A 27951-nucleotide genomic window follows, 5' to 3' on the forward strand; every position below is an offset into this window, starting at 1 on the left:
GCATGACTTAAGTGCTTCCTATCTTAAACCGTCGGTCAGCCTTTTCGAAAATTTCATTGTGTATCGTTTTAAGCGACTTGCATATTTCCTTAACAGGCACGGTTGCCAAGCGGATGGCACTTTTGGCAATCATATCGGCTGTTTCGTTCTTTCCCAGAAGCGCACTTGGCTGTTGACATATATATTGGTATTCCTTTCGTCGTTTCATGCGTTATTAGCTAACTCAGCAGCTTTCCTGACCACAAAGACTTCTCCATGGAAGAAACTGCAGTATTCCGGCAGCTTTAAGTGTCGCCTGAGGTCTAGCTCCAATAAGTGCCCACTCCATTGGTCATTTCTGATCTGTTTGTGTAGATATTGGAAGCTCTGCTGGTGGCTCGCGCGTCACCTGCGTCATCCACTCTCTGATCCCTTCGTGTAGATGTTGGAAGTACCGCTGGTAGGCCGCGTGTCCCCTGCGTCATCCACTCTCTTCTAGTGCGACTTGAAATCTTCTCTCCCAGATAAAGCAGGAGAGCATGTTGTCTATTTATCCACCGACCGCTGCATATCGAGCTATGAATGAATTTTTTGTGGAAACCTATCGCCGCCAATCTTGTAGCTGACTACGCTGCTTCTATGCCAATTAGTTGCAAGTTGAGTAACCTTTCTAGTGCAGCCGTTGACGTGCGTCATAGTGCTCTCGTTATGCAGAGAGTAGCGAGCCACTATATACGTTTCAGCGGTTTTCTGTTTGGCTGGCCGTAAAGCAAGATTGGCATGCTAGACAACACCAAGGCGTAAGGGCAGTTGACAAGCCTAATGTAGGCTCTAGCAACTTCTTACATGCGTAGAGAGTATCACTGGCCTTTTCACCGTCTCTTCAACATTGAGTTTCCATATCAGTCTGCTGTCCAGAATTTCTCCCAGCTACTTGGTGTGATCCTTGGTAGTTAACTCTGCCACGTTCAGCCTTGAGGGTTTGAATGACTTTTTTTTGTATCTTCTTATAAAGTATACCATATCCGTCTTATTACTTCTAGGTTAGCCAACATTTCCCACTGGTGTATGATTTTTAGAGCGCTATTCATCACGCTACTAATTTTGTCTAGAAACACGTCCTTAGCACCGCAAGCATATAATCCGGCATTCGAGACGTTATTAGCAAAAAACGTTGAGCTCTATTATATGATCCAACCTAATTTTCTAACGGTTTAAAGTCCTTACTAGATGAACTGTCGGCGAGAAAGTTGCGAGAATAGCCAAATATAAATACCGAAGTATGAACTGAGGGTAAAAACTCTTTGCATAACTCAGTTCTCAACTGCTGATATGAAGGCTAATCGAATGCGTCCTTTTTAAAACCCATTTCTAGAAAATATCCAAAATTAGCTAGTTAGAAGTACACGGCACGGCGACTTTGTATAAAGGAGTTCTACTTTTGAAAATATATATGTAGCTATATTCACCAATGGGAAATGTATAAAAAAATCGCATGGGTTCTCTCGACAAACTTTAAGACAGACCAGAAGCACGATTGTTTTTTAGTGATGTGCTTAGGAGCTATGGAGGTAGCCACTTCAGTAGTTCTCAAGACCAAGTAGAAGTAAAACGAGTTCGTTCACAGTTTCAGCGCCATACTTCAACACAACGACGCGCCGTTGGAAATCTGGCCAATCGGCTTCATTAAAGAAAGCTAGTAGCTAAGCAGTTGATGCCCGTATAAAAGATTGTGGCCCATTTTCAAGTACATACGAGTCAAAGAGGCGTTCAACCCATTCATGAATCAACGCGCCATAATATTAAAAGAAAGGGTAAAAGCATACAAAGTGAAATGAAAGTATCAAATTTTTATCGCCACTAAACGGAAATGACTTCATTCATTGCATACTTTTCGGGTTTGGAAAAACCTCAGCCTGAAAAAGGACATGAAAATTGATTTTCGGTCAAAATGAGGTTGCGTAAATACGCACAAAATTTATGCAATGTTATTGATATGTGTAGAAATACATATATACATACAAAAAGTATATACATATATAATACATATAATACATACACATACTCCTTAAGGCAACCACGTACATGTTTTATGTGCAAGTAAACGTTTTTCGCCGCATTTATTATTAACCTCACTTGCAACATAGACCAACACATACATACATAGCACTGCTACCGCATAAACACACACACACACATACATATATATATAGTATATGCATACTCACACATAGCATGCGCATGACTTTCTGCGTCATTCCAGTTGATCGCCTGCCATTCATGCATTACCGTTATCGCAATTGCTCTTACAATTGACATTGCGATTGCTTTTGCCATTTGTGTTGAGTTGACTGTGCGTTGGTGGTTGTTGTTATGCTCTGCGCAACAACGACAATGGCGATAAACTGCCTAAAGCAGAACATCAAAATAATAACCACGTCTGCGTGCCGCATAAAAATAGTGTCATTTAACGTTGCCGCGAAAGTCAGCTGCCGATATTGACAAACTACAATGCCGTATGTACGTGTATTTGCACGACAACGTAGCCACTTCACCGCCATACGAGCGACCAATCGGGTCTATGGCAACTGCGGCGCTGCCGGCGTCGCTGCTGCGTTGCGCCGCCGCTAATATTGTATTACAACTAAAGCTATTATAATTTTATTTTTACTGCTAGGCAATCAAGCGGCAGCAACAGCAACAGCAACAGCAAAAACTACAACTACAACTACTACAACAAAGTAAGTGGCAATAAAAGCCATAACCATAGCAGCAGCAACAACAAAAGCCACACTTATTAATCCCTATGCACAATTTGCCCGACTCGTCAAAGCGTCAACCGTTGTGGACGACAACAAAAATAGCATGTATGTATATGTGAGTGTGCGCTGGTGTGCCCAGCAAGCACGAAGAGCGGTTTTATATGAATTTTGATTTATTTTATTTGCCGAAGATAAATGGTTATGCAATTTATTTGAGTTATCAAAAGGATACATTTGTCGGTTGATTGCGTAAAAGTGTAATTGTTGTCGGCTAACGGTTGTTTGTGCTGGCATTAAGGCAGCGAAGAAGCCATAGATATATATACTTTTTACGATATTTAGAAATATTCGATTAATTCTGAAAATGTATTGAAATATTTTAACGAAAACGAGCAGGCTTGGATTTGAATATGTTGAAAATCGGTTCATATAGGTAATGTATCTACTATAAAATGTTTTTTACATACATATGTATGTATATAAAAACAAGTAAGAAAGGGCTAAGTTCGGGTGTCACCGAACATTTTATACTCTCGCATGATAAGGTGATAATCGAGATTTCATTATCCGTCATTTACATATTTTTTTATTTTGCTGTAAAATTAATTAGATTAGATCAATTTGTGTACTTTGAGCATTGAATTGTATTTTCATTTCCTAATGTATATATTATACAGAAAAGGCATCAGATGGAATTCAAAATAGCGTTATATTGGAAGAAGGCGTGGTTGTGAAACATATTTCATACATGTCATCAGGGTATTACGAGAATATTATATACCGAATTTCATTGAAATCGGTCTAGTAGTTCCTGAGATATGGTTTTTGGTCCATAAGTGGGCGGCGCCACGCCCATTTTCAATTTTTAAAAAAAGCCTGGATGCAGCTTCCTTCTGCCATTTCTTCCGTAAAATTTGGTGTTTCTGACGTTTTTTGTTAGTCGGTTAACGCACTTTTAGTGATTTTTAACATAATCTTTGTATGGGAGATGGGCGTGGTTATTATCCGATTTCTTCCATTTTTGAACTGTATATGGAAATGCCGGAAGAAAACGACTCTGTAGAGTTTGGTTGACATCGCTATAGTAGTTTCCGAGATATGCACAAAAAACTTAGTAGGGGGCGGGGCCACACCCACTTTTCCAAAAAATTGCCCCTTACTAATGCGATCCTTTGTGCCAAATTTCACTTAAATATCTTTATTTATGGCTGAGTTATGACACTTTATAGGTTTTCGGTTTCGCCATTTTGTGGGCGTGGCAGTGGGCCGATTTTGCCCATCTTCGAGCTTAACCTTCTTATGGAGCCAAGAAATACGTGTACCAAGTTTCATCATGATATCTCAATTTTTACTCAAGTTACAGCTTGCACGGACGGACGGACGGACAGACAGACATCCGGATTTCAACTCTACTCGTCACCCTGATCTCTTTGGTATATATAACCCTATATCTGACTCTTTTAGTTTTAGGACTTACAAACAACAGTTATGTGAACAAAACTATAATACTCTCCTTAGCAACTTTGTTGCGAGAGTATAATCAAAACTAATAAAATATTATACGTGCGATGCAGATCAAGTTTAGATTAGAACCGTAACCGAATCTAGCCAGAAAGATATACTTATGGTGAGAAATGTCATAACACAGTGTAAGGCTAAACTAAATTTAAGTAGGCGAATAATTTGAGGGATATACTAAAGTAAGGAAATAGTAGGGTTTACTTGGACCTAGAATCAACATTTTTTAAATGTTTATAATTTGGCCTTTCAATATATTTGGTAATGCATAATATTTCGAGAAAAGAAAATACGAATAACTTGTAAAGCTGGCCGACAGGGGTAATGCTCGAAAATTCTACGAAAAGATGCGGCGTCTAATAAAAGGCTTCCAAATCGAAACATACTTTTGTAGAACCCGCAGAGGTGATATAGTGACTGATGCTCAGAGCATACTGAAATTATGGATGAAACACTTCTGCAGCCTGTTGAATGGCAATGAAGACATAACATCAGGAGATAGCGAACCTGATTTCCCAATCGATGACAATAGAGCAGACGTTCCATTTTCCATTTTGTATAGGAGAAAATATATGTGTTTATATAATAGAGTGAATTGAGACTGACCCACTTGTGGTTCAAACAACACTTAGTGAAATATCAGCCCACCGTATATTCTAAGAACTACCTTAATCCATAAACCATACAGATTGTGCGCATCGAGCTTTGGACTTCGTTTCATGGAGTTTCTGAAAGCTACAAGTCGAGTTAAGCAACCCTCAGCTCTCTAGTACACAGAAAGTCCATCGAGTAAACGTTAGTATGTAATGGAGAAACCAATAGGGCTTTGGAAAGGTATTGAATTAGTTGACTAAACAATTTATTTCAATGACAGCTTTCATCTGCTCTTACTTATATTAAACAAAAATATGCGAGAAATACCCAAAATTGCTATTTTATTGCATTTAAGTTGTTGTTCAATGGACTAATTACTTGGTGGCTGCTTGGCACAGCGCTGGTCAATCAATGATTTTGGTATATTTGATATGCGGCGCAGTTGTGGGTCACTTCTGGTTATTTCCATGATGAAATATATAATGCAAATTCACACACACACACACACACATACACACGCACACATAGCAAATGCGCTTTCGACTGTGAGAATGCAAACAAAACACACACACACATTTACAACTAACGGTATGTCTGCACGTGTGCTTTTCAAGTGTTGATAAGCTATTTGCTCGGCTGCGGGCCTTTGCAAATCCGAAATAATAAAATCAATGCAACAACAACAAATACGATAAACAGGCCATTTCAGGCAAATACAAACGCGCGTCGAGGCAGGTGGCAGCCAATATGCATTACAACAACAACAAATCTAATAAATACAAACACATGACTGACACATATAAACAGCTGTCACATTTACATACACACAAGCAGACATATGCGTATTGTCGCTTGCATACTTCTAGGCGCAGACGCTGGTACCGCTTGATTGGCTGTCATAAGCAAACAAACGAACTTATCAGCACTGCCAGCTAATATAATCGCATGCTAAATATGCAAGCATAATAAGAAAGGCGGCTAATTTTGGTGAAATGATACGTGTGTATGTGTGTGTGTGTACGTGTGTGTGTAGGTAAACATATAATTTTGAATAAGTATGTAGGTAGGCGCATACCCGGCTGTAAAAACTGCAAGAGGGACTTAAAGGATTACCAAATTAACCATTTAGAGACTGCGAAAATATAGCTAAAACACATAACGGGACACAAAGTTCGGATACAGTCGGACAATTTGAAAAGATCTAAGGCTAGTATCTTTTGTTGGTATTTTTTTTCACTCACATATTACAGGCTGAGCGATATAAACATGCTACAAAGTCAACGGTAAGCTCGAAAATCATTAAATTAGGGATAAGGGGGATAAGCGAATTATTAAACCCATTTTCGCTATATTGCGCACCAGACCTCGCTGTCATCATGAAACGATTTGCACTAAATTTTATTAAGATATCTAATAAATTAAACGATATTTTCGGTAAAACAGTTGGATATAGGCACCGAGGCCCTCATATGCGATATCTGTGGGCTTAAAAGTTTGGACCGATTTCCACATTTGCCGACATTTTATGCCCATATCTTCAATGTTGCTGGATTTATATACTGAAAAGTGACAGAATCAGAACGAATTTAAAAATATGGCAATTTTCATCAAAATTGGTTCATGCAACAAACCAATTATTTGTTCAGTTTTCGGGTTTCGACTAAAAGTTTGGAAAGCCACGCCCCTTCTCCAAATTATATACCGATTCACACGCCGTACAATATTAACGATAAAATTCAATACTTCTGGCGTTTTGCGTTAACATACTTGGTGCACCTTTAAAACGGATGTAGAACAGTTATAATGGAAGTGGGCGTGGTTGCTAGCCGATTTTACCCAATTATACACTGCACAAAAAATGTTAGAAATTATCTTTCCAGCAATTTTTATATAGTTTAAGTAGTTTATGTATTATGTATTAATCTGTAAGGGGGCGTGATCACGCCCACTTTGTAAAATATTTTTAAATGACAGATGTGCCTTACTACCGTGACTCTCTGCGTAAAATTGGAATTTGTGCCTTAGACATATAATTTTTCGTATAACGGTAATTTGTGGGCGTGGCAATGGTATATTCAATGCCAAGCTAACAGAAGCAAGAAACATGTGTACCAGCTTCTTCGAGATATCATTATCTCCACACTTTTGCAACATGTTGCTACAGGGTATAATAGTTTAGCTCACCTGAAACTGAGCGAGATAGAAATTGGGTTAAGTATATACATATAAATGATCAGGATGACGAGACGAGTTGAAATCTGGGTGACTGTCTGTCTGTCCGTCCGCCCGTACATGCTGCAACTTTAGTAAAAATTGAGATATCTTGTTGAAACTTAGTATGCGCGTTCCTTGGCCAAACAAAGTACGAGTTCGCTGATGGACGTATTCGTACTACTGCCACGCCCACAAATCGCCATTTACCGAAAACATATAAAGGGCCATAACTTAGCACTATATTAAAACATAAAACTGGATTTGACAAGAAGAAATTGCAGTAGCAAAAGCCACCTGTGGGCTGAAAATTTGAAAAAAGTGGGCGTGGCCCCGCCCTGTAATAAGTTTAATGTATCTCCTAAACCACTTAAGCTATAACAACTAAATTTTCTCAGCATAAATGTTATAACAACTCCTACCGATGGCGTGAAAATTTTTGAAATCGGATGATAATCCCGCTCACTCCCCATATAACGGTACTGTTAAAAACTACTAAAAGCGCGTTAAATCAGTAACTAAATACGCCAGAGGCATTAAATTTTAGCTCCGAGTTGCTTTGAGAGGGCTTTAACGGAACCGGAGTCGAAATTGCATGATAGGCGTGGCACCGCCCACTTATAAATGAAAGCACATATCTCGAGACTCGCTCGACCGATTTCAACCAAATTTTAAATGTGGAGTTCCTATGATATTTTTATTTATTTGCACGAACAATGCCTTTAGTGTATGCCGCTTTAAGGCCAAAAATTTTCCAAATCTAACAAAAACTGTTCAAGCCCCTAGTTACCGAATATTTGGACCCCGGTACCTACAGTTGACTTTTTACCAAAAATAGTGGTCAACATGTCAGATTTATGATTGAAACTCAAGGACAATATTTCCCTGATAATATTATGTCTGTCTGTCAAAAAGGGTTGAATAGGTTTAATACTACACTGAGCCCCAATATACCTAAAATAAAGATATTCGAACTTCTGGGTGACTTTATACCGCATACCTCGGCCAATATGTGAGTTATCTTGATAAAATTGAGAGAGCGTTTTTTTCACATTCTAAGCAAGAGTTTTTTTGTTTCTGGTAAAAAGAAGTTTGCCACTTGGAAACTTGTACATAATACCGTTAGCTCGACAATTCTTGCATGGCATGCTTATATCGGCTACATGTATGTAAGTATGTGTGCGTGCGTGTGCGTGCGTGCATGTCATGCCAGCATGTAATAATAATGTTAGTCAACGCCTATAGTGTTGATGTCTAAATGCCTGACGCACATTGCTCCGCATGCGAGTAATTTGCGTCACCTCAATCTACCACAACAACAATACATACGCGCACACACACGCAGCTAACCTCACTTTTGTGCACTAAACGCCTACATATACATCACGCCTTATCGATGGCTTAGGATTCCCGCACAGACGCTTAATTCGCCTGCTTGACGACCCGCATGACCCGCACGACCTGCTCGACTACCCGTCAAGTCAGCAAACCCATCAACCCACCGACCCACAACACACTTCACACTCAAGCATATCCGCCCATCAATCGCTGCGTCAAGCCGTCTTACATTTATGATGGCAAATTGTTTATACGTGTCAGTCAAACAGTCCGTCCGTCCGTCCGTCCGTCCATCCATCTGTCTGTCATTCAGCCAGTTAGTCACTTAGTCAATGAGTGTGGCGTGTTCAGTGTTAATCGGTGGGTGTGACGTGCACTCGCACATGAGCCGCTGTGTGTGTGTTGAGCGAGTTCGTGCCTGCCGCCCTACACGGCGTATGAGTGTTATATTAGTGAACGCTTAGTTTGATGGCTGCTTGTTCATTTTGTTGGTTTGTTTATTTGTTGTTTTTGATTTGATTGCTTTGCATTGCTTGACTTTGCTCTTTGCTTTGCTTTACTTTACACTCACACACACATGTATTGTTGTTGTTGTGGTTTTTATTGCGCTGCTGTGCGCTTTTGATGCCTGCCACCGCTTGCCGCAACAGCCGCAATTTTATTTTAACACATGCTCTAACGGTTGCTAAAGGCGCGCGTGCAAATGCCAGCTGCTGGCGGTAAAAAGGTATAAAAGCGCACGCACACACTCGAAATTATCAGCGTATGCATTTAACGGTATTTTTATTTTATTTAACGAATTTGAAAGCGATTTTCAATTTCAAAATCTCAGTGCGTATAATTGTTTATATGTGTGCGTATTTATATTTGATTGAAATTCCGCAAACGTTTTATTGGTTGACACACTTTCAGCTTGGCGCCGAAAAGTATGCTACATTTTTTCAAAAAGTTGTATATGCTTAAGAAAACATACGGTTAATATCAAGCTGGAATTTAACTCTGAAATTGGAGCTGTCAAATAGTAAGCGTAACGGGAAAGCTAATAGATTTTTAGAGGTCCGAATTCCGATTTTTGTTTTTTTTTTTGAATTTCTAAGCTATCGAAATAAGAATTTTCAAAAATTTATCTGCAACTTAATCTACCAATGTATGGCTTTTTAGCACATTTCTCTTTTTTTCATAATTTTTTCTCTATTTCCATAATAAAAATTATGTTAGGTTATAGTGGACTGACTATCAAAGCCATACACAGATCTACTGCTCCTTATAATAATTCCGGATGTAGGCTGTGTTTAATTTGAAGAACATCAATGATTTTTTGCTAAGTTTAAGACCGACGTGATATCTAAGTTTAATACTTCGTGTAGTTTCTCGAACTGCGAAGCTCCTAGATATCTAAAACAAGTTCTAGATAACGCTGTATAGCAGTTTGGGAAGTGTTCAGCGTCTCTCTCATGCCTGCCCTGCACTCGCTGCATGTATCGTCATTACTTGTGGCCATCCGGCTCGTATATGCTACCTGTCACTAGACCAACAACGGTCCTTTCGAGACCGTGTGAGTAAAAGTATACGTGTTTTTCTTCAAGGCTCTTGCATATGATCTCGGCGATCCATCTCGTCCTGATCCGCCGGAAATTTAATTGTGCAACAATTGTAGTGATTTCCGTACTTCCTGTCCTGGTTCAGTGGTATCATCAGTTATCAGGAATCCAGTATATATGCAGCTGCTTTCCGGAAACCGCTACATTTTCTGTTTCTAAAGACTTTCTCTAATGTAATGCGATGGGCGATTAGTAGACATTAAATGAATATCTATATATTTTTTATACATCTACGACAAATAAATATATATATATGTACGTATATCGATCAGTCTTATACGACGTCTTTTAAAGACCGACTTAAGGAACCTTATGGCAAGATATTTAAGCTACAGAACATGAACTAAAACCTGGAGATCTCAAATATTAATTTTCATTACTTTTCGTGCAAGTTCATCAGCTTTGCAATTAGTAATGGTTCTGCTGTGATCAGGCATCGAGACATGTATCCATTTGAGATAGCTCCATGCTTATTGAGCTTAAACACGCCTTAACTAAACTCGAATGCACGGCTGCCTATGTTTGTGGACTATTTATGTGCTATTCTGACAGTAAACTCTTCCATTAGTCTTCCCCACAAGCTCTAATCTAACCGTAAAAAAGCCTACTGCTCATCTCTTCAGACGGTTTCATATCACCCACACTGTCCGCGAAAAAAACTTCGAAGACTCCGTTATTATACTCTCCATTTCTCGTATTTCTTCTTTTTCATGAATTTCCCAGAGACGCAGCATTCCTTATTGGATAATTTTCAACCGAATAGACCACGTCCAGCATGCAGTGAAGAAAATATAGCAGCCGTAGCTGGGAGCGTACACGAGAACCGTGGAGAGTCAATTCGATGCCGTTCGCAGCAACTCGGACGGACGTGCAGTACTATTAGGCGCATTCTAAGTCGAGATCTTAAATTGCAAGCATACAAAGTACAGCTTTTGCAAGAACTGAGGGCGCTCGACCTTTCCAAGCGGCATCGCTTCGCATTATGGGCTTTTGGAAAGTTCCAAAAAGATCCAACGTTTTCGAGCCAAATTTTGTTCTGCGATGAGGACCCTTTTGGCTCAAAGGGTATGTAATAAAGTCAAATTGCCGCATTTTGGTCGAAGAGCAACCTGAAAAGATTCAAGAGCAGCTATTTCATCCAGAAAAAACAACGGTTTGGTGTGGTTTGTAGGCCAGTATTTTCTTCAAAAATAATACGTGAGAATGTAACCGTAAATGGCGACTGTTATCGCGTCATGATAACCAACAATTTGATGCCTGAAATTGAAGCTCGTGATTTGGTTCCAACAAGACACAGCCAGTTCCCAAACATCGCATAAATAAATGGATTTTTTGAGAGAATTCTTTGGGGAGCAGACAATTTCACGTTTTGGGCCGGTCGATTGGCCACCAAGATATCACACCGTTAGACTTTTTCCTGTGGGAATATGTAAAGTCTAAAGTTTATGCGAACAATCCCGCTTCGATTCAGGCCATGGAGCAAAAAATTTCGCGAGTCATTCGCCAGTTACGAGTCGAAATGCTCGAACGAGTCATCGAAAATTGAACTCAACGGATAGGACCATCTAAGGCGTATCTGCGGCCAACATTTGAAAGAGGTAATCCTCAAAAAATAAATGCCAAAGCATATTCTTTCGAATGATTCCCCATTAAATTTCCAGATCGAAATATTAAAGCATATAGCTGCCTCACAAACTGATCGATCAAAAGCCAGTCCTTGTATGGAAAGCTTTTTTCATTTGACAAGATATCTTCCAAATTTGGCATGAGTTCTTACCTAAGGCAATGGGGCGATTTTCGAAGAATTTCTTCAGATCGGATCACTATAGCATATACATAGCTTCCATACACACTGACCGACCGAAATCACATTCGCACCTTTTCTCGATTTTTTTTTTCGTTTTTAGGATTTCTAGAGCTCAAGGGAAGACAAGCACCGTATAAAGGGATTGTGATTCTATAATTAAGTCATGAAATTAGGAATTTAATTCAACGCAACATCTCATAGGCTTTGAAGTTTACTCATGTATAGGTGTCTAACCTTGTGGATTTTAGTTCCTTTAGCTTCGTCTAAAGTGAAAAAAAAACAAAAAATGCCCGTTATTTTTTGAAGCTCTTATACATAACATATTATTATTATGCTCATACGTCCTTACGTATGAAAACACTCTGCAAATCCTCTTTTATAATATCCTTTGATCACTTCTTAGCACCATTTATACGTCAATTAAATAAATCACATTTCGATTGCCGCAATCACCGACCCGCGCCGCCCATCTATCAACGCTTCAATTATCGCTCATTTTCGTAATATAATGTTAAACTTATTGCCTGTCGGCACATGGCATTTGTGGGCTTAAAAGCAACAATAATGCAAATCAAATTACCAATATATGTGCTTATGTGTATATACATATATACATATATATATATATCATATATTATGTGTGTGTAATTAACGCGCTAAAATAATTACCAGCGCTCTTGTTCGCTGTCCAGTTCCAGTTCCAGTCTGTGCGTTCGCAGTTTTAGTGAAATCATAATAAATACTCGCGCTGCGCTTATTAGGTAAGCATTAGTGAGCACACATACATATATATGCCTCTGTATGTATGTATGTATGTACGTATTTAAGTATTTTGAGTGTTACGCACGATTTAGTCGATAATACTGCAACATAGTCGTATTACCTAAGTTCACATATTTTTAATGCTTCGTTGGCACATAAATTGCTGCACTGAAAGAAAATATTGTAATTTTAAAGCTGTGATTTTCTAGCGGCCAAATTGCTTAAATTAGAAAGGATTATACTTGTTAAAACTTAATTATGTTTGAAAGTTGAGGTCCAGGAAATTGAAGCATACTATCGATGCCCGGACTAGTGCGCTCTATTACCAAGTCGAGATGTAATGGGGCTCTATCTGCTGAGATGTTAAAAAAGACTTTATACACTGTAAGCCAAGCTCTCTAGCAATAGTTCCATATTCAATACCAGGTACAAAGGTCTCTAGCACTCAATTAAGTTGTGTTGTGTTGTGTTGTGGGTTGATCATACTACTTAAAAAATTAGAGAAAGTCGTCAGCACTCGATTCCAAGTGAATAATTTGGAAAAATACAATTGTATATTTGAAATGCGAGCACATATGTACGGAACGAGTCAGATGGAACTCGCAAACCGGACCGCTGAGTAATCGTAGGAAGTATTTGTGGCGCCTCGCAGGATCTAAAGTTGAGTTGAATTGCTTGATGGTTTAAATCCAATGGCAACTAGCAGAAACCGTGTGGAGACGACGTTTTTTTTATTGAAAATGCAGCGCGAATAGTGATTTACGAAATGTGTACACGAATTGTGTGTGACGAAGTGTGTCGAACCAATTGTTTAGGACGAATTGTGTAAACGAATGTGTTGGAGACGGATGTTAAGGTGCGAATGTGTATATGGCGAATGTGTGTGTTGATGGGCGAGCTGCAGCTGACGAATTGCATAGCTTTCCCGTTGTCCCTTCCTTTTGTGAGTTGGGTTACGTACGAGAGTGGTGTGTTACATTAGTGTAGTGTTGTAATGTCATCAGCTGTGGTGAATTAAGCTGGCGTATTAGGATGCGCCAGTTTTACCGGATAGAGGGGATGGATGCTTAACTCATTTAAACACCAAGCTCTTCATAAACTGTATTTACATGTTAGATTACTCTAAATCAAGTAAATATCGCAAACAGTGTAAAAGTCAATATATTGTTTCATAACCAGATTAACTTAACGTAAGCCAATTTGTACTAAAATAAATGAAGCAAATAAAGAACTTCAATTACATATGTATATGTATTTCGAAAATCTCTCAGTAGACTTAAGAGGCCATTTTCGACGCACCGAATAATTCTGACGAATGTATAGTCATTTACTCTCACAGACTTTGTAGCCATATAGAGTTCCGTGAGAAGCTAATATTAGCTTCCCTAAAACATTTCCTTTTTTGGAAATAAAGAGTGATCCATTTCGAGATTCACTACTTTTTTTTAAGAAAAAACACATAAGCTTCAAATTAAATGGGGAATGTTTATTATCATACGAAAGAACATTATTTGGCATTTATTTTTGTAAGATTATCTTCTTCAAATGTTGGTCGCGGCTACATCTCAGATGGTCCAACCGTTGACTCCAATTTTCGATGACTCGTTCGAGCATTTCGACTGGTAATTGGCGAATGGCACGAGCGATAATTTTTATCCAAGGCCGGAATCGAAGCGAGATTATCCGCATAGCCTTTGAACTTTCATGTTCCCACAGGAAAAAGTCTAATGGTGAGATATAACACGATCTTGGTCGGCGATCGACCGGTCCAAAACGTAAAATTATCTGCTCACCGAAGTGTTATCTCAATGAAAGCATTGATTGATGTGGTGTGTGGGAAGTGGCGCTGTCTTCTTAAAACCAAATGTTGCCGAGATCACGAACTTCGGTTGCAGACATCAAATAATCGGCTATCAAAGCGCGATAACGGTCGCCATTCATTAGATGCTCACCGGCATAATTTTTGAAAAAAACACAACAAACCGGATTCCCATTGAGCCAGAAACGAGCCAAATCGCTGAACAAAATTTAGTTCGAAAACGTAGCGATATCGCTTAGGAAGATCGAGCGGCTTCAGTTCTTCTAAAAGCTGTATTTTGTACACTTTCAATTTAAAATCTTGACATAAAAGGCGACAAGTCGTTCCGAATTGTTGGGAACGGCGCCGAATCGACAGTCCAAGGACTTCGTGTACACTCTCAGCTATGGCTGCTATATTTTTTTCACTATGTGCTCGGGGTGGTCTATGCAGTCAAATATTATCCAATAATGAATGCTGTGTCTCAAGATGGGTGATGATCTCAAGATGGGCGAATAGTATCTCCCTCAAAAAAAGTCTATTGAAAAGAAGAACTCTACTTGAATCACCCCTTAGAATCAAAAACAAATAGAGAAGAGCTCATTGAGAAAATGGGGCAATCAAGAGCAAGAACAACAAATTACTAATTTTAATTTTTGCATATTTTCATAGAACATCCTTCTTGAAAATTTCAGTTTTTAAATTAATAGGAATGTCTAAGGTTTGGAAAAGTTGATATCCAGACAAAAGTTTTGTAAAGCATTGTTGCCAAATTTCGTCATCTGTGGCGAGAGGTGCGGCGTTGCAATTTTTACATTGAATAAAAATATCGAACAAAGAATTTGTCTCAAGTTTTGTATTTCTTACCAAATTTCTTGTGCAGAATCGTTGCGAATGTCGAAAACGTTTTACGATGATTTAGTTTTATCAAATTCGTATTCCCATCACACATTCATGGAGAGTATAACTGGCCATGAGACATGGATTTTTGAATTTGACATGCAAGCAAGTCAAAAATCATCGGAATGGAGGGGAGAAAAAACGAACCGAAACCAAAAACACCACGCCAAAGTCGCTCAAAAATCGTGGTGATGCTAATTTCATTTTTCGGTTTGCGTGGTTTGGTGCGTCATGGATTTTTTTCGGATGAAAGACGGTCAATAAGAAGTTCCATTTGGCCGTATTGAGGCGTTTGCGTGAGAACATTCGTCGAAAGCGGCCGCAATTGTGGAAGGACCCGTTTTGGATTTTACACGATGACAATGCACCATCGCATCGAGCCACGAATTTTACCAAATTCGAAGCCAAAAACGCTATGAATACCTTCAACCAACCAACGTATTCACCAGATTTGGCTTAGTAAGATTTTTTCTTGTTCACCAAACTGACTTTTGGTCTCAATGCATTTAATATTTTATATTAACTCTCCATACACATTACAATTCAAGTTCATAAGCCAAACCTAAGTGAGGTTTATGTTTTATAAAAAATTATGCTCAGTGTATAAGAAAAAATAAAATAAAAGATTACAAACACATACATATATGTACATACATACGTAAATACACATGAGCATGCCAAGTATCCATGCATCACATGGTACGTTCGAATTAAGCCATTCGTTTAACCAATCACATTCAGCCATTTGCTAAGTAATTTTGCAGAAACTCCACAATTAACAACAACAATAACAACAACAACAAATAGCAAATGAATAAAAGCCATAAGCGCAAACTATCAAAGCCAATTGACAGCGAGCAGCTTAGAAATTGTGGAAGTGATGGAAGTAGGACACACACATACACACACACACACATATGTAAGTCTAATAGCCAGCTAATCGCATGTCGCAAGTGACAAATTTCTCAGCTTGCTTACCGATTACGAAGCACAAATGAAGCCGGACGAGCGAAATATTGCTATTGTGGCAAGTGTTAAGTAAACAATGAAAAGAAAATACTCGAACGAAGATTACCAAACACACACACACACACCCACACTCATGTACACACACATGCAGAATGAATGCAGAGCAGTTTGAAAGTATGCATATACAATAAAAGCAGTCGAAACAACAGTTGGGAAAATAAAATGCAAATGGTAATAAATACTGTTACAATAACAGCGAACTAACGAGCATAACAAAAGCCGAAAAGTAAAACAATTCAGTATATTTGTTTGCTACTAGTATATTTGTTCGTGTGACGGTTTGTATGTATGTATGTTTGTGTGCGTGTTGAATAAACAAAAACAAAAAGTGTATTGAAAGTGAAAAAAGTTGGCGCAAATCCGTTCCAGTGTCGTGTCATTGAATCAAAGCGTAATTATGCGACGCGCCATAAAAATAACGGTAAACGGCGTAGGAGTGCGGCGTATAAATAGCCGTGTAAACAATAACAGTTAAAGCTGTGCGTAAACAAACAACCAGCGCCAAAATAATAATAATAACAAGCAAGTTTATGAACTCAAAACACTTGGCTTTCGTTGCCGCAGTTCTAAGAAGCTAATTTTGTGCTTCATTTGGCGAGATAACTCGACAATATATACACACTTAAACCTACATATGTATGTACATACATACGTACTATGCAAGTTGTTGCTTGAAGAATACTCTAAGTGAGTTACAAAATTGTGGCATTGTAGGAGAGGGCGAAGTATAAGCAAAACAAGATAAGCTTTAAATTCGCTGAAACGAAGCTTTAATACCCTTCTTCTTCTTCTTTACTGGCGTAGACACCGCTTATGCGCTTATTGCCGAGTTTTCAACAGCGCGCCAGTCGTTCTTCCTTTTAGCTGTATGGCGCCAATTGGAGATTCCAAGCGAAGCCAGGTCCTTCTCCACCTGATCTCTCCAACGGAGTGGAGGTCTTTCCCTTCTTCTGGTTCGCCGGCGGATACTGAATCGAAAGCCTTCAAAGCTGGAGTATTCTCTCCTATCCGGATAATACGACCTGGTCCGAATTCAATTTCACTTATAATTCATCAGCGTTTAAGACTGAAATGGACAGAGAAGAAGCCGCCAGAGTTCGGTTTAGCGACTCCATGATCTAAGTCATCCGGCATGAAGTCAATGTGTGACAGGATTTCCGTATGTTCAGATACATTTTCTTTTAAGAATCCAGATTCTCTCAGTCTGATAGCAACTTTAGCAGCCATACACCTTTCGACGATATCTACGGGCACTATTTTCAAAATGGCGTTAAGTGCCATGGTTGGAGTGGACCTTAGTGCACCACACTTACTGATGAGCGCCGCCCGTTGAACGCTCTCAAGTTTTTATTGCAAGAGTGGTCTTTTCTAGAGCCCAACACCACATAAAGACTCCATAGAACATAATTGGCCTGACTATGGTGTCATAGAGCCAGAGGACCACTTTGGGTGAGAGACTCCACCTTTTGCCAATGGGTCCTCTAAAGGACCTATAAGGCAATCGATGCCTTTTTTGCTCTCTCTTCTATATTCGGCTTCCATGAAGGCTTCCTATACAGGATTAGCCTTAGATATTTCACTGTATCCGCCGGTTGCAGACGGATGTCTCCCATTTGCGGTAGCGGTGCCACCGGGCTTTCGTAAATAAACCGTCTCAGTTTCCGACCGCCCAATTTGTTACCACGCTAAGATACCCCTTCGTCAACTAGTACATGGTACTCCTTTGTCCATATGGGCTACATCGTCTTCATAGGCAATCACCTGGCTGCCACGATCCTCACGTTTTTTAAGCAGGTCTTTAACGATCAGGATTCATAGAAGAGGAGAGAGAACTCCACTTTATGTGGTACCCCTACTCACATTTCGTCGCGCGCCCGTTGTATCATTTCGTTTAAATCACTTTGTCGCTAATCATTTGTTTGCTGTAATAATAAAAGCTTCGTTGAGAACGGCTTAAACAGATAGTGAGTTAAATGAAAAGGAGTATTCCGGGCTGCACGATTAAAAACAAAAAAAAACACTGTTATGAACTGAAAAAAGAGAAAGTAGAGACCACTTAGGCCTTACCAAACAACAAATGTGGAACGAGCTCGTACCTAAATACTTCTTATGGTAGGCCTTGTCGATACTCATACATACATATGTATATAATTACCCCAATATTATCTGCTTCGCGATGATCAGCCTTAATAGCGACCCAAACCTTCCGCAGCTTATTTGCATTCTATTCGAAGAGAAGGAAGCTCAAGAATTTTGGCAGAAATTACTAAGAAAAAAATGCTTTCCATTTTTACCTTAACTAGAAACTTCTTTAGCAGAACTATGTACTTGTATTACAAATTTTTCTGAAGAAAACGAAAAACCAAAGTAAGAGGAGACAAAAATTATGCAGACTTGACACCAAGAGACCTTATGAAAATCATAACTGACCCCCAACATAAGTATGTATAAGACATGTCTACATTTCTCGAAGAGAACGAATACCAAAAGTTTCTACAATGCTATGGCACTTCAGATTGCATAAAATTTACCTTTCCTTGCCACTCCGCACTTTCAATTAGCAAAACACACTCCGAGCCATCCATCACTTAAGCATACGTTCACTGCTTCCACACAGTGTTGCTCGCTCAAAAATGCTGTTCCCAAGCAAATCTCTATAATTTGCTAAACATCAATAGTAATTAAGCCAGATTTATCTTGACCAAAAACACAACATTACCGACAACAACAACAACTCTTTAACTGAATTTGCATGATTCCATTTATCTTTGCAGCGTCCACCTTGACTGCGGGCACGCCAAAGAATGCGTTGAAATCGCAAAGTGAGCGAATAAGAGCAGAGATAAGCTGAGATCAATACATTAAAGCGAGCATATATTAAACTTACTTTCGAAAAGTCCCAATCCATACAAGGATGAACGGTCAATTACCAAATACATACATACATACTGTGCATGGCAGCACAGAAAGTCGTCAAGGGCAAACCAAAAAATCCGACAGACGAAGCAAAAAAAAAGAATCAGTAAAAAGGAGCAAACTCAAGTTGTTTGTCTGTTTGTATAGCTATTTGTTGTTGTTGTGGTTGTCCAGTCTGACGACAGACAACACGAACACATTACAAGGCAAAGCGAGTGCCGAAAATTTGTAAGAACCTGACATTACATTAATTAGTCTATTCACTTAAATGCGGTACCTACAGACCTACGTACATGTACATAGCCCTCAAGCGGCATCAAAGCGTAGGGCAAAGAGAAAGGCAGGCAACTCAAAAGGTCGGCTGGTGACGGGAGAGGTCAACACTTTGGGCATCCTTGAATTGATATGCCGACCGTTTAATGAGACAGCAGCAGCGCCGGTGGAACGACGAGTTAGCAGTCAAGGCGGTTTGTTTTTTGTTGTTGCCATTCGGGAAGTATATCAAAGTGGGAAGTAATGGCAAGGTAGTGAAAGGATTTTTGGTTCTGGCGTTCATTGAACCTGCTACAAGTTGACCATGCCAATGGTGAGTTTGTATGTCTATAATTATATCAGCTAAGCAGCAAGCGTTGAGTAACGGTTATTTAATGAGTTCATACAAATGTAATGAGGCGAATTAAATGTGGAACATGACGTGAGCAAATGCTTTTTGAAAAGGATTTGTAAAAAATACTCAAAATAAAAAACAAAAATGTATGAGTTTGACAACAAGAACTTTTTTGACTTCGTCGATTAAGTTGGAGTATAAAATGATTCGAGGTTTAGGGTTTATATCAGAGTAATTGGATCACTATGTGCGTTGAAAAGTTCAGTGTAGCTATTTAATAAAAGATTTTTCAATAGGGACGCTACAAAAGTAGACCGACAAGGACAGCCATATTTTTTTCTGCTCTTTCAACATTTCTCTTCAGTGAGGTTTGCCATTTCATCATGGAAAGATATACGATTCAACAACGACACACAATTATTCAAATTTACTACCGAAATTCGGAGTCAGTGTTCTCAAGAGCGCTACGTCCAATTTATGGTCATCATAATCGTCCTGTCAGATCAATAATTGAGCGTCTAGTGTGAAAAGTTGAATCCACAGACACCATACAAAAAGTTCCCGTGCCAGTAGGACCAAGCAGTACTCGTAGTGTAGAGAATATTGCAGCCGCTAGCGCATCAATTGAGGAAGACCCAAATCAGTCTCTTACACGTCGTTCTCAAGCGTTGGGCATCTCTGCGACGTGGTTGTGGCCAATTTTGCAAAAAGATTTTGGCATACATCCTTACAAGATCTCATTTTCAGCGATTAGGCTCAATTTTGCCAGAATGGCTTCGTCAAAAAGCGAAATATGCGTAATTGGTCAGGCAGCAATCCACACGTACTCCATGAGTCACCATTGCATCCCGAAAAAATTACCGTTTAGTGCGGTTATGGGTCGGCGGCGTCATTAGGCCGTGCTTCTTCCGTGACGATCAAGACCGGCACGTTACTGTGAATGGGAATCGCTACCGTTCAATGATAACCCATTATTTTAAACCGAGAAGGTACAATCTTCTATAAGACTGTACAGCTGCTGGCGTACGCCGATGATGTTAATATCATCGGCCTCAACACCCGCGTCGTTAATTCTGCTTTCTCCAGAATGGACAAGGAAGCGAAACAAATGAGTCTAGTGGTGAACGAGGCAAGACGAAATATCTCCTGTGATCATTCAAATAGTAATCGCATTCGCAACTTGACTCCAGCATCAACACCAACAACAATGTCAGCCTCGAAATCCAACGCAGAATATTTCTTGCCAACAGGTGCCACTTCAGACTAAGTAGGCAATTGAGAAGTAAAGTCCTCCCTCGACGAACGAAAACCAAAGTCTATAAGTCACTCATTATTCCCGTCCTGCTATACCGTGCAGAGGCATGGACGGTGACAACATCTGATGAGTCGGCCTTAAGAGTTTTCGAGAGAAAGGTTCTGCGAAAGATTTATGGTCCTTTTCGTATTGCCCACGGCGAATATCGCATTCGTTGGAACGATGAGCTGTACGAGATATACGACAACATTGACATAGTCCAGCGAATCAAAAGACAGCGGCTACGCTGGCTAAGTCATGTCCGAATGGACGAAAACACTCTAGCTCTGAAAGTATTCGACGGAGTACCCGCCGGGGAAGCAGAGGAAGAAGAAGACCTCCACGCCGTTGTAAGTGCCAGGTGGAGAAGGACCTGGCTCCGCTTGGAATCTCCAATTGGTGCCACCTTGCGAAAAGAAGAAACGACGCCAGTAAGGAAGAAAAAACATCCTACTATATTTTTGCAATGAAGAAAGTCTTAGAAAATCAATCTGTCCGTAGAAAGTAGCTTACAACTTCTAAACATATCTATTTAACGACAGCGGAAATTTGGAGACAAAAAATAATATCGAATCGGGTTTTAAATTGATATAAAATATTTTCTATAACACCTGCAAAAGAAGAACTACCTATCAAAACCGCTTACCAACATTGGTTCACACCAGCGAGCACCTATAGTACCTGCAAATACACTTTTTGTCAACTCCAAGAACGTAAGGCTTGGTGACAACAACGTCGCATGCAATTAAATGCAGGTTGTCGTGGAAATTAGTACAGCAATTACATTTATTATGACTTCTTTGCTAATATTTTCATAATTTATAACGCGAAAAAACCGAACGAACCCGCATAGTTCTCAGCGAATCTAGAAGAAGCGCAGAACAACTTAAACTAGCAAAGAAAACTAAAGAAAATTGTTTTTACCTGTTTAAATGTGTGTGTGTGTGTATGTGAGAGAGCAAAAGTGCAGAGGTGAAAAACTCAAATTGAAAGCAATTTGCCATGCGGTGCCGGTAGTTTGAAAGGAAAATGAAATTACGCGAAATGAAATGCCAAAAAAAGAATACTAAGGAGAAAAGTAAGGTGGAACGGAGTTCGAAGAGGCCGAGGGAAAGATTCATTATTTCGATTCCATTTCTGAAAATATATCATTATGTAAGGAAGTATTATGGAAATAGGAAATAAGAGAAAAAATGGAACTAACAGACAACGGTTGAAAACGAACACTGAAAGATTGAAAAGACCTTAAGTGGCCTGGTTACATCATATACGAAACAATAGACAAGCCTTACGTCAGGGAGAAGGAATCAAAAATCGCTCACCAAATCATTTGTGGCACCGACAAGGAGGCATCCTATCCCCTTTGCTTTGACTCACCATGATCAATAAATTAATACCCCTACTCGACTGGAAGAACTTTAAGGTCGTTATCCCGACTCGTAGAAAAAGGGCTTGAGATCACCGCCAACTGGGCGGAGAGTCATTGCGTAATCGTCAATTCGAAGAAAAGAGAAATCTGTCCTCTCACAAGTAGGACAAAAATTTCGCAATTCAATCTCCCTTTTTTAAAGAGCTGAATTATTTCACTCTCGCACACAATCAAATGTATAATTATCCCAGATAAAAAACATTCCCAGAGCGGGGTTTTCGACCCCGAATGGTCTATTGGCCGAAGACAAGTTTCGTTCGTCTCATACTAATATATGGTGCATAGCATTATAGAAAAAGTGCCGTATTGAAGCCCTGGAAGAGGTGCAACGGTCCTGTTTGCAGAGAATTACGGGTGTTATGAAAACCACGACTATTAAAGCTCTGCCAATCCCGCCAATACATGTGCAAGTGACGTATAAGACAATGCTTACGGCCAGCTCATTATAAGAGGTCATTGGATTCAAACTCAGCGTCATCGGATCGACCGTGTTAATGAGCTCGGGCTAAATCTGCAATACTACCGAGAAAAATAGACCCATGAGGAATTTCATTCCCCAATAGAGAAGAATGGACCAATGGTGCTCTGATCGACACTTACAACGGCGAGATATACATATTCACATAGGGTGCATTGTCAGATAGGAACGGGAGCGGGCTTCTTCAGTAGTAATCCATACACAAAAGATAGCTTTAAACTAAGTGTCTACTTTTAAGTATTCAGGCCAAAATTGTAAGTATAACAGAAGGTTCCAAGTGGGACATCCGCTCTAACCAGCAAGTTCATAAACATTCCAGTGAATAGCCAAGCAGCAAAACGCCTATCTAAGTCTCACAGTATTAGATTATACAAGAAGCAATAGCTAGACTGTCGGTAAGTAACTTGGTTAATAACATCTGGGTGCCCAGTCATTTATGAATAGAAGGAAAAGAAAAGGCATTCGGGATGGAAGCACAATCCCTTTAAATTGTGATAGACTATTGAGCTCCTTGCAGGGTTATTTGAAGCAATGGACCCTAGATGAGTTGCTTAATAGGACTTAATTTGGTTACCACCCAGAAACACAGTGGGCCTCTACCCCGACAGAATGGAAACTGTATAAATAATATTGAAGATCTGACATTTAATAGAGTTGAGGAGTTTCTTAAATTCATTCGTACAAATTCTACGAATGATTTCAAAATGACAGATCTTGAATATATTTTCTGTAAGAACCAAGGATGACACGAATCCATAATACCCAAATGCAGCAAACCTGCACTCGTAAAAACACGAAAACAAAATAATGGTAAAGCTCCACAAAGAGCACGATGCGGCAAGCTGAGTCGAGCTAAAGAAAAAGAATCAAGCTAAAATGTTGAAGGTGAGCGTGGAAGCGCACGAGTGCGGCCGAAATGGGAAGACGATGCTTGCGAGCGCTAAGTTGCAGTTGCCAAAGAAACCGAGCTACAACGTTGGCGACATGATGGTTGCGGGCGCGGCATGCAGACGCAAGAAAGCAATTGAGCAGTGAGAGCAAGCAGGACGAGCGGCAACACAGTAATGTGTTATTGTTATTGCCACATGCAAGCAGATGAAATTGGCCACCAGCAAACGGGTATAAATTACAGCGAACCGTGTTTGGTTCAACAACAACAACAGCAATAATGACTATAATAGTAGCGGTTGAACTCAGCGCCCGCTCAGCGCAAGAATAGCTGTAAAAAGATGCCGCATGCAGTAAAACAGCAATCAGAAAACCAATAACAATGGCTGTCGGTGCGCACAACAATAATAAAAACGTGACCACCGCCTTTTAATCGCAACGTCGATCGTAAAAACAAAGCGAATGCAAAAACAAAAGAAAACGTAAGGTGCAAGTGGCAAGAAGTCTTCGCTTTCAGTTGAATGACTGAATCGCTACAAAGTCAACATCGATTTTTCGTTGAAATTCCTGAAAAACTTATTGGCTTTTCTCTGTGGCGACGATGACAACGACAACACGTTACGCCACACGTCACGTCATTGCAGCGCATCACTTGCCACGCTCGACGAAGCACAGAAAAGAACAAAATAAATAAACTTTTCTTCAGGCAATCATAATTTTCCATGCTCACGTGGTGCAGACAGCCGATTTTCCTCCCGCTGCGTACATCTACATATTCATTAAGGTCGGTGTAACGCAGTGGGCGATAATTACCGTTTACCGCTTGATATGTTTCGAAGTTTCTACGCTTTGGAAAATTACGTATAAGTTGGTCCTATTATATGTAACTAGATTGGCTCTAGAGTAAAATGTGGTCCAACGAGCTTTCTGCGAATAACCAGAGCTGAAAGAGGTGGGACAAAAGAGAGACAGAATAAATTTTTAATAACATTGATAGAGATCTGTGGTCTCTCGAGTTTTTTCTTTTGACCCATAGGAATTAGCAATGCTAGCTCCAAAGGCTCATGATCTCACACCGAAGGAGCAACAAGTAAGACTTGAGAGAGCGAAGCAGTTGCTGGCACTGGCCATATTTTCTGACGAACAAATTTTTCCAATTGAGCAATTCCTAAACTCTCAAAACGCTAGGATTTACTTGACCGACCGTTCATACGAGATTCTAAGTCATCGGTTGGCCACCAGGAGGCAGCACCCGCCACAAATAATGGTTTGGGCCGCTGTCACCGCAGATGGGCGCTCTCCAATTGTTTTCATCGAGCCTGGCGTCAAAGCAAATGTGACTTATTATCGGGAAAGTGTTATGGAGCCGTGGGCAAACAAACATTTCGGTCGCAAACCATGGACGTTTCAACAAGACTCAGCACCGTCTCACTAAGCGCGAGTGAACCAAGAATGGCTGAAAAACAACGTTCCGAACTTCATTACGACCACACAATGGCTCTCGAATTCACCAGATGCGAATCCAATGGATTATTCTCTCTGGGCGAAATTTGGAGAGCAAGGTCCGAAGTAAAAATACACCAGTCTCGAGATGCTGAAGAAACCCATTGTCCGTGAGTGGGCCAAATTCCGGCAAGTCTCATTCGGGCAGCTTGCGATTCGTTGTTTGACCATCTCAAGGTCATGGTTAAAGCAACAGGTGGTCATATCGAGCAAAAGGGAATTGGTCCTGAATTTATGATTATTTTTACACATTTTGTACTTTAAAATAAATAAAAATAATTTCCCTTTTTTAATTTGTTACACTTCGAGTGCTGGACCCTCTAGTCCTATTAGTCGTCCGTAATAAGGGGTATTCTAAGATACTAAGTTTCCATCTGCTCAGGTCTTGGAACACTGGCCATACTGCAAAGTTACCTTGGGGTAGTGTTAATGGCGGACATCCTCTTTTCATCTAATTCTTCATCCAGAGAAGAGTGGTATAGGGGCAAGAAGGACAGAGGCACGGATATAAGTATCTTTACGGAGGGGCCAATCTAGAGTCTACGTAACCGTTTCGATCCAGAACTCATATCAGAACATGTACTATTAACTTGATAGTAATCTTCAGACTTTTTGTGGAAATGTTTTTTGCTGCAACATAAGCAGGCTCGAGGTCTGAAGGCTTTCGCCTTAGTATTTCATTGTGGTAGTTAAAAGATCAGTGAAAGATTGGATGTTGTAATAAGCTGATTTCTGTCGAAAACCTAAGGTAACTGCCAAGAAAAATTTAAAAAAAAAAAAATGCTAGTTGATCAAGTCAGGAATGATATTTTAGGTGGCAAAGAAGCGATAAGGAGCATGCATCAGCTTCTTTGTAGAATATGGTCGGACGAGAGCATTACCGGCGATTGAAATTTAAGTGTGCTCTGCACAACTCACAAAAAGGGAAACCCAACAATCTGCGCCAACTTCCGTGAGATAAGCCTTCTCAACATTGCATATAAGGTTCTATCACACACCACCTCTTCGTCGATTTCAAAGCTGCTGACAGCACGAAAAGAAGCTGATTTTATTCCGCTATGTCTGAATTTGGTATCCCCGCAAACAAACAGGATCGAAAAGGACCTCTCTGAGCCGTTCGACACCAAACAATTCACTTTTTCAAGCTATTTATCAATCAATCTATCTTTTGTGTGTCTTCTTCAATCTACTCCTGGAAAAAAAATCGAGCTGCAGATTTGAATGGAGAAGGTACCATCTTCTATAAGAGTATACAGCTGCTGGCGTACGCCAATGATGTTGATATCATTGGTATCAACAACCGCGCTTAGTTAGTTCTGCTTTCTCCAGCCACCCGCCGGGGGAAGCAGAGAAAGATAAAGACCTCCACTCTGTTAGAAAGACCAGGTAGAGAAATACCTGGCTACATTTGGAATCTCCAATTGGCGCCAAATAGCGAAAAGAAAGAATGACTGGTGCACAGTTGTAAACTCGGCCATAACCGCGTAAGCGGTGTCTACGCCAATAAAGAAGAAGAATTGTTCAGCGTGACGAGCTAAGCCGATTTAGCCAGATCCGACCGCCTGACCGTCTACATATACACGAACTAGTACCTCAGTTTTTGAGATTCGGATCTGAAATTTTGCACACGTCCTTTTCTCTTTAAGAAGCCGCTCATTTGGCGGAAATGCCAATATCGGACCACTATAGCATATAGCTGGTATACAAATCTTTCGCATTTGCATTTAGTCTCGGTGTAAGCTTTCTTTGTTTTTTGAAACCTTGTTATTCGTATTGCATTTGATTGCAACTGTAGCCGTCATCGATTGCAGTTACTTTTCTCGCCATTTCAACGCTTGCGATTTGGTTGCATATAACTCGACTAGTGTCAACTTTTGATTTGATTACGTTTCAATTGTATTTACACACACACGCACATACATATACTATATATGTATATATATTCAACTTCTATTTGACGCGGCTGGCAGTTGACTATGCACACATTTGAGCACAGCGAACAGTATGCACTTTCAAAAACCATCACAATCACTCACATGCTACTAAAATTCGATGCAAACGCTCGCACACACCATTTGGTTAAGTGAGTTAATGGGTGGCATGCATTGCCACAAGCCAGGAAGCGAGAGGCGGAGTCTGAGTCTGGAGCTCGTACTAAACAATTCATGGATATACATACATACATGTACATATGTATGTGTACACTCCAAACAACTCCACATTTGCGGCAAGTAGCATGTGGCGCTGTATGACTGTGGCATGGCTGAGTGTTCCCCCGCTATGAGGCATCGTCCAAATGACAGCTGCTAGTGCACAATTGACTGACATTGACAATGATGTCTACTCGATTATGGAAGGTTTAGAAGTTGTACACGTGTGTGTGTGTGTGTATCTGTATTTGTATGTGTACGTGTGTAGTTGTCACTAGCTGGCAGACAGAGCGAATAGCTAACTGTGCACTACTGTTTGCCGGCAACTGCTAACTGGTAGCTGATGATGGATCAGCTTCTAATGTACTTACACATACACTATCACGC

The 27951-nt window shown here is 40.0% G+C and overlaps 1 protein-coding gene across 3 annotated transcripts in view; it reads right to left on the bottom strand.

Moving 5' to 3' along the window:
- LOC126751094 (fatty acyl-CoA reductase wat) overlaps positions 1-27951 on the bottom strand; it is a 144092-nt gene that overhangs the window by 67482 nt on the left and 48659 nt on the right. The gene's annotated exons all lie outside the window — the stretch shown is intronic.

The sequence above is a fragment of the Bactrocera neohumeralis genome, chromosome 2, assembly GCF_024586455.1.
Source record: "Bactrocera neohumeralis isolate Rockhampton chromosome 2, APGP_CSIRO_Bneo_wtdbg2-racon-allhic-juicebox.fasta_v2, whole genome shotgun sequence".
NCBI classification, from domain to species: domain Eukaryota; kingdom Metazoa; phylum Arthropoda; class Insecta; order Diptera; family Tephritidae; genus Bactrocera; species Bactrocera neohumeralis.